This window comes from Nicotiana tomentosiformis, chromosome 11 (assembly GCF_000390325.3).
Source record: "Nicotiana tomentosiformis chromosome 11, ASM39032v3, whole genome shotgun sequence".
In the NCBI taxonomy this organism is placed as follows: domain Eukaryota; kingdom Viridiplantae; phylum Streptophyta; class Magnoliopsida; order Solanales; family Solanaceae; genus Nicotiana; species Nicotiana tomentosiformis.
This window is the reverse complement of record NC_090822.1, coordinates 94,621,850-94,630,475: the sequence shown is the minus strand read 5'-3', so window position 1 is coordinate 94,630,475 and position 8,626 is coordinate 94,621,850.

Genomic DNA, 8,626 nt, shown 5'->3' with positions numbered 1-8,626 from the left:
TTAATTAATTTCACAACAAATAGCCGAAAGCTCCACACAATGTATATAATACCCAAAAACAATCAATGGAGATAGAAATTACTCAGCATAAAGCAAAACCTTCATTAATGCAAATTTAGATAATTATATAATCACTTATTCTTAAGCTCGCTTAAATTAATTATTTGAATAAGAAGATTCATATTGGAATTAATTTTCAAGAAATATTAAACCAACAATACTCACAAAATTTCATAAATATTTCAAGTAACAATCACATCAACTTATCATATAAAAACAAATTCAACAATAAGGATTTAGGCATGGCAAAACAGATGATTTAATAGTTTTTCACAATTTTTTAATTTATTATACAATAATGCCTAAAATTTTATTTCAATGAATTTTGCACGTATAAGCCCGAGTACGTACTCGTCACCTCGCGTACACGGCTTTTTACATTTCACAAATGGCATATAAGTCTCAATGCCTAAGGGGTAATTCCCCCACTCGAGGTTAAGCAAGACACTTACCTTTTTGAAGTTAGGCCGATATTCCAAAATAGCCTTTTTGCTTGAATTGGCCTCCGGACAGCTCAAATCTATCCAAATTAATTGTATAACTTCATTAAAATTCATCGGAAATAATTCCGGATAATAATACGTCGACTTAAAATTTTATTTCAAAAAGTCAACAAAAGTCAACGCGAGGCTCGCCCCTCGGAACCCGAAATTTTTTTCATGAAATCCGAACACCCATTCCGATACGAGTTCAACCATACCAATTTTATCGAATTCCAATAACAACTCGACCTTCAAATCTTAATTTTTCGTTTTCAAATCCCTAAGTTCAAACCTCCGATCTATACCTCAAAAATATGTAATCTAATCGGATTATTCGATGATAATTCAATATTATGGAGTAAAAATGATCACAAGGGATATACCTTAAGTTTTCCCTTGAAAACCTTGCTCAAAAATAGCCCAACCCGAGCTTGAAATGCCCAAAAATGGCAGAAGCTCGGAACCCCTCTGTTTTTGTATTGCCTAGGGGTTTTCGCATACGCGGTAATTTCTTCGCACCTGCGGTAAATTTTTCGCACCCGCGGCGAATTTTTCGCACCCGCGGCCTTCGCATCCGCGACTAAGTTTTCGCACCCGCGGCCTTCGCATCCGCGGCAAATTTTTTGCACCCGCGGCCTTCGCATCCGCGACATATTTTTTGCACCCGCGGTGCCTGTCCAACCCATGAATTTTCCTCTTCCGCGACTCATTTCTCGCATCCACGAGCTCGCACCTGCGGCCCTTTTTCGCGCAGGTGCGATCATACCAGATGCCCAGCTGCTTCAACTCCTCCTCCAAATCCAAATTCGATCCGTTAGGCATCCAAACTCACCCGAGACCCCCGAGACCCCAACCAAACATACCATCAAGTCCTAAAACATCATACGAACTTAGTCAAATTCTTAAATCATATCAGACAACATCAAAACGATGAATCGCACCTCAAATCAAAATCTATGAACTTTGAACTTTCAAATTCTTTATCTTGTGCCGAAACACATCAAATCAATTCGGAATGACTTCACATTTCCAGAATCGGATTCCGACCTCGATATCAGAAAGTCAACCCCCCGGTCAATTTTCCAAAAATTTAACTTTCGGCATTTCAAGCTTAATTCCACTACAGACCTCCAAATAATTTTTCCGACACGCTCCTAAGTCCAATATCACCATACGGAGCTATAGACATCATCAAAATTCCATTCCGGAGTCATTTTTTTTCAAAAGTCAACTCTTTCCATTTAAGCTTCAAATTAAGGATTGTTTATTTAATTAAATTTTGAATCTTTAGTAAATCAAACTCGACCACACCCGCAGGTCATAATACATATTGCGAAACTGCTCGAGACCTTAAGTCATTGAACGGGGCGTAAATGCTTAAAACGACAAGTCGGGTCGTTACATTCTCCACCTCTTAAACAAACGTTCGTCCTCGAACGTGCTAAGAATCTTTCTGAGGACTTTAAATTACTGAGTATATTCTTGCACACATACTTGTGGGTGATTCTACATTCCCGCAATTTAACACGGGTTCGACAACACCATCTCAATTAAAATTATTTCTTTTCTCCATTCTTATAAGCTTTAGAGCAAAAATCCCTAACTCTCCATTCATTTCCAAAATACCTGATTTTTACTTCGACGCACGGTATTAGTTTCAAATAGCTATAGCAACTCATGCCTATGCACACATCAACTTTTCTGGGGTATTTCATTCTTCCCCGCTTAGGATCATTCGCCCTCAAATACACAACATAACTTATCTCTTCTTTCACACATCTCAATCCCCCAAATTTTTCTAACTCCCAAAATTTTTCAGAAAATTTCGGCAGAGTCTCCCCTGTAATTGGGCCTATCCACCTGCTAGAGTAACACCAAAACAACTCCCAACAACATATCCATAACCCAACAAAATACCACAGGGTATATATCAATAATATTAATCTCGGCATCACAAGCACTGCATTACCATAATGATATCAGGACATGAAACACATCATATGTATGCTCATCGCCACATCTCTGGTCTTAAAAGCTGCTCATAATTAATTCCAGCATCATCAATTAATCTCATATTAACCACCACCTCATTCTGAATTTTCACAATACTGACAACAGAATGTGAGGCATGAAGACCTCATGATTACTTACTCGGATTAATGAGTCACATTTAACGCCACCTGGACACTCACCTCATAGGCTAAAACTCAATATTTACAGCACGAAAATGGCTGAATATAAACAGAAAAAAAATACACAAGAATTATCAAATAAGCCTAACAGGCATGACTCCCTATTAATATTATTGTACAAATTAATTTCACAAAGAGATAATTTTAAACTCATAAATATTTCACCACAAGAACCTCGTCCTTACATAACTTCCCATTTCACATCATGTAAAAATACGAGGATCTCGTCCTCAAATCCGAATCACAATTATGTTGCACATTGTGCTAACTGAAATTTTTAATTTCCTTTATTTCTTCTTTTCAATACATTTCATAAACAATTTTCATAACATATAATGAACCCTCATACCGGTAGGGTGTATAATTCATAAAAATTGGAATCAATTATTCCAAAACATATTAAACCCAATGTAATGAATAATAAAAATTATTTTTGGACTTATAGCCCTCAATGGTGTACCGAAATAAAATAACAGACACTGACTCACATCTTTAAATCTCCCAACAAGGATAACATATAAGTGAGTCACAAATTTATAAAGCTCATCCATAAGTAGAGCATAATAGGAGGACTCACCTCAATATTCAGAACCAAATCAAATTAAGAAAAATATTCTTTTATAATAAAATTCAAGATCATACCTGTAACGACACCATCTGGTGTATTGGCCTCAACCAAATAATAGTGATTAAATCAACGGGTCAGGCCTCCACCTCTTAGGCGCCCACTACCCGCCTGTCCTCCACCTCTAGCTGACTGTGCACGTGGAGTATCAACTGGAATAAAGCTTGTAGCTGGAATGTTCTGATGAAATCCACCCCTCCCAAGTCTGGGACAATCTCTCATGATATGCCTAGTATCACCACACTCATAACAACCCCTCTAAGGTCGCGGCTGCTCGTACTGAGTCTGTGCCGGATAACTGGAATAACCACTGTAAGAATCTCGTGTCGGTGGTGCACTATAAATTGGAGCACCGCAAGTAATCTGATATGCGGACTGAACTAACCGACTGCTCGAGCCTCTGCTATAATGGGTTCTAGATGAAGAGTAAAATCCACTGAACCCTCCAGATCTTCGAGACCTTTTGGCCTCCTTAGACTCCCTTTCCTCGCCTAAAACACCTTCAATCTTCCTTGCAATCTCTACTACTTGTTGAAATGGAGTATCAGTTTGCAATTCTCGAGCCATGCATATTTTAATATCATAATCGAGCCCCTCAATGAATTTGCGAACCCGCTCTCTGATTGTAGGAACCAAGATCGGTGCATGACGGGCTAACTCACTGAACCTGATAGCATATTTTGATACTGTCATAGTGCCCTGACGCAACCGTTCAAACTCTGTGCGCCATGCATCTCTGAGAGTCTAGGGAACAAACTCTTTCAAGAACATTTCCAAAAATTGAGCCCAAGTTGGTGGTGTGGCATCGGCTGGTCTACCTTCTTCATAGATTTGCCACCACCGATACGCTGTGCCTGACTGTTGAAATGTAGTAAAGGCAACTCCGCTCACCTTCACAATACCCATGGTGCAGAGAATACAGTGATAATTTTCTAGAAATTCTTGGGCATCCTCTGTAGTTGTGCCACTGAAAGTAGGTGGACTATACTCTTAAACCTTTCAAGTCTCTTTTGTTCTTCTTCTGATGCCTCGGGCCTAACCTCAGGTCAAACCGGAATAACAGGTTGTACCGGTACTACACCCGGAACCTGACCAACGTGAACCTGCTGCTCTGGAGTTGAGATAGGAGTCTGAGCTACTCCCCCAATCTGCGGAATGTTTGGTGCAACAGAGATCAATCCCGCCTGAGTTAATGTACCAAACATACTCAGGAACTGTGCTAAAGTCTCCTAAAATCCGGGGATAACAACAGGTGCTTCTGGTACCTGTCTCCCAACTGGAGCTACTACTGGCTCCTCAACTGTTGTTCTGACAGGTGCTCTAGTCGCAGCACGTGCCCTTCATCGACCTCTACCTCGGCCTCTATCTCTGCCCCGGCCTCTTGCAGCCCTAGCAGTATGAGTGGATGCCTGCTCAACTAACCTGGTAGCACGTGTCCTTACCATCTGTGAGAGAATAGAGATACAAAGGCTCAAATTCTAAATTCAACAAATTCCGCACGATAGGAATGAAAGAAATGGAAATTTCCTAGTAGTTCTGTAGCCTCTCGAAGATAAGTACAGACGTCTCCGTACCGATCCACAAGACTCTACTAGACTCGTTCGTGACTCGTAGAACCTATGAACCTAGAGCTCTGATACCAACTTGTCACGACCCAAAATCCCACCACAGGAGTCGTGATGGCACCTAGTCTGTAAGACTAAAATATCATAAGAACTTAGTCAAATTCTTAAATCATATCAGACAACATCTAAACGACGAATCGCACCTCAAATCAAAATCTATGAACTTTGAAATTTCAAATTCTTTATCTTGTGCCGAAACACATCAAATCAATTCGGAATGACTTCAAATTTTGCACACAAGTCATAAATGATATAACGGACCTATTCAAATTTTCAGAATTGGATTCCGACCTCGATATCAAAAAGTCAACCCCCCGGTCAAACTTTCCAAAAATTTAACTTTCGGCATTTCAAGCTTAATTCCACTACATACCTCCAATAATTTTTTCGACACGCTCCTAAGTCCAAAATTACCATATGGAGCTATTGATATCATCAAAATTCCATTCCGGAGTCATTTATTTTTGCAAAAGTCAACTCTCCGGTCAACTCTTTCCATTTAAGCTTCAAATTAAGGATTGTTTGTTTAATTAAATTCTGAATCTTTTGTAAATCAAACTCGACCACGCCCGCAGGTCATAATACATATTGCAAAGCTGCTCGAGACATTAAGTCATTGAACGGGGTGTAAATTCTTAAAACGACAAGTCGGGTCGTTACTGGATCAATTCCGGATTGGGCTTGATTTTTGGGCTAAAATTGATTTAAATGGTAGCCACTTTGTATTTAATTGAAGAATTGCAATTGTAGCCTTTAGTCTTTAACCTTTTAAAATTAATTTAATTAAACTTAAATAACTTCTAATAAAATATAGTAAAGTTATAAATATCAAATATACTACTAATTATTGTAATTAATTGTTTATAAAATACTTTGTTTTCTGAATTGCAACACTAATTTCTAACCTATTATTCTAATTAATCAAAATATTTAATAAGTAATTCGTTAAATTAATCATAAAAACCTCTATGGCATATTTGAAAATTATTTTAATAATATTAAAATAGTAAGTACATTTGTAATTACATATTACTAATGCTGAATGATTAATTTAAAAACTGATACTTAATTTGTAAAAATAGATATTTATTGATAAGAATTACTTTTAAAATATTTATTGTAAATTATTAAGTATAAGTAAATTAATTTTAAAAGGGAGGGTCAAAATTGGCCGTCAACCGTCTTCATCCGTTGCAATATTTTGTTTTTCTCTCTGACATCTTTTCCATCAACAAAAAATCTCAGTAACTAATGTTGCCTTGAAATGTTCTGTTAAAAGGGTTGTAGGTCATCCTAACCATGTCCTATGCCCAGCTGCTGGTAAAATATTGGATTAGTTCTGTATTGTAAGGATCATTCTTCCTTATCTGGTCGCCAGAGCATGGTAACTGCTAAATTGGCAGTTTGCAAGTATGTGATCTTGCAGATTATGTAGAAGTTGATCTTTTGTATCGACCAATTTTTTATGTTTAGGTTTCCGTGGGCTTCTTCTCTGCCTCTATGGCAGGCTTAATGGCACAAAACTAAACTTTTACTTTGAAGTCCAAGTTGTTTGGGACACATTTTATATATTTAGAAAATTATCGGAGGTTAATTAAGCTCTTTTTGCTGCAACATGCATTTCTACCAGATGGGTCCGGGATTTAACTAAAAGGGAAACACTTTGTTCTTTGTGTAAGAATCGTCATTGTGTATTTCAATGTCATATGAAACTTGAAATAAAAGCAGTTTCTCCTTTCATTCTTGTGTTTCTCTTTTTAAGCTTTTGTTGGGATGGGAAAGAGGAGAGAGGGGGGCTTGAACGTGGTCCTTTTGTAGTTTATTTTTGTTATTGCTGGTGTGAAGTTACAGTTCATGAAAATTAGTGGGGGGTTTGCCCTTGTTGGAGCCTTGGGGAGTTGTAGTTTGGTTTATGGTAAGGCCTGGTTTGATGTTTCACCACTTCTCTTTGGATTCACCCTTTCTTTTCCTCATATTTTTGGGTTACACATACGTGAAATATCCCAATTAATTTATTACTATTACTTTTACTGTTCTATTTTATATATCACTCTTTCCTTTTTAGTCCGTAAAACAGAGATAGACAATCTGATGATCGTGAGATGAATCTTGAAAGGGCGGTGATACTGCCTGTCAACCTCTGAACCTGTTTGATTAATTCATGTTTTCTCTTTCTAACCTCTCTCTCATGGTGCTTGGTGTACGATAGCTAACGTGTGCCTCTGTGTCTTCGACCATGGCTAGGGGACGGGGAAGAGGAAGAGGACGAAAATGAGGATGATGACGAGGTTGGAAACAATAACCATTAGTAGCATTTGGTAGCTCTGTAGGTGCTCGATTACCGGTAGATGTGATGGCAGCTTCTTCTTCGACTGCAATAGGGAATCCTTTGCAGAGTGATAAATCAGTGGTATCTTCTGAACGGGTGGTGCCTGAAACAATCCAATCTCTGGGTCGATTAGACCTTACTACTCCACCACCTTCTGTGGAAAAAGTGGATGGTGGTAAGGATAGCTCCAATGAAACAATATCTACACCCAAGGTGATTGAGGAATTAGATCGAACTGATGGCATGCCTAATGACAAAGGGAAGCTACCTGCATGGACCAGCTTGTTTAAGAATAACAGGTCAGCGAAAAATGGTATGGCTCTATCCTATATCCCCCCTCAAATTATGGATGGGCATCCGATTGTCCAGTTGGAGAAAGCTGAGGTTGAACAGGAGATATTAAAATGGCGATGTGCGCTAATAGCCTATTTCATAGGTGTTGTACCAGGTTATAATGTCATGCGTAGATTTGTTAGCCAAAACTGGGCACAAGCTGCAAATCCTGATCTATATCTCCATGACGAGGGTTACTATATGATTAAGTTCCAAACTATTGAAGATCTGAATGCAGTCTACTATTCTGGACCCTATTCAATCAACAATAGATCTCAACAAAGGTTTAAGCAACTTAATGTTTAACCATATATCCTTCATAGGCCACATATCTAGTTTCTGCTCCCAACTTTATTGCACCATAGCCAAGAAATCCTGGTGACCAATCCATACATTGAAGAATCTGAATGGGACATTGATGTTTCTAGCCTTAGTCTTGAGGGACAAGATCATAGGAGGATGATCAGAGAAGAAAGGAAGTTCAAACTCAGTTACTACATGCCCCCATTGCAACATCTATTCATGATTACCAAATGCTCTATCTATTCTGCTACAGACCCTATCAGCACCACTTTGCTTATTTGACCATGTATAATACTCTCCTTTTCCATTGTAATTCAGACAGTAGAAGATCAATAACATACTCGGAATAGGCTTTGATCTCTGCATAGGTAACTGGGTTCCCAAATATCCTATATTGAGGGAGGAGCATAGCATTGAAGTCGCCTATAATCAGCCAGGGAACATGAACTCCAAGTGCAACCTGTTTCAATCCTTGCCACATAGCCTCTCTATGTTCAATTGCATTAAAGCCATATATTACTGTAACTATACAATCTAAAGGCCCTTGTCTCTCCTTGACATGACAGTGTAAAAATTGAGCATCCACCTTTAATACAGATACCTCATATAGATTGTTTTCCCATAGTAATCATATTCTCCCATTCATAGCCTTCTGGAAATTGTTTTCCAATCCCCAG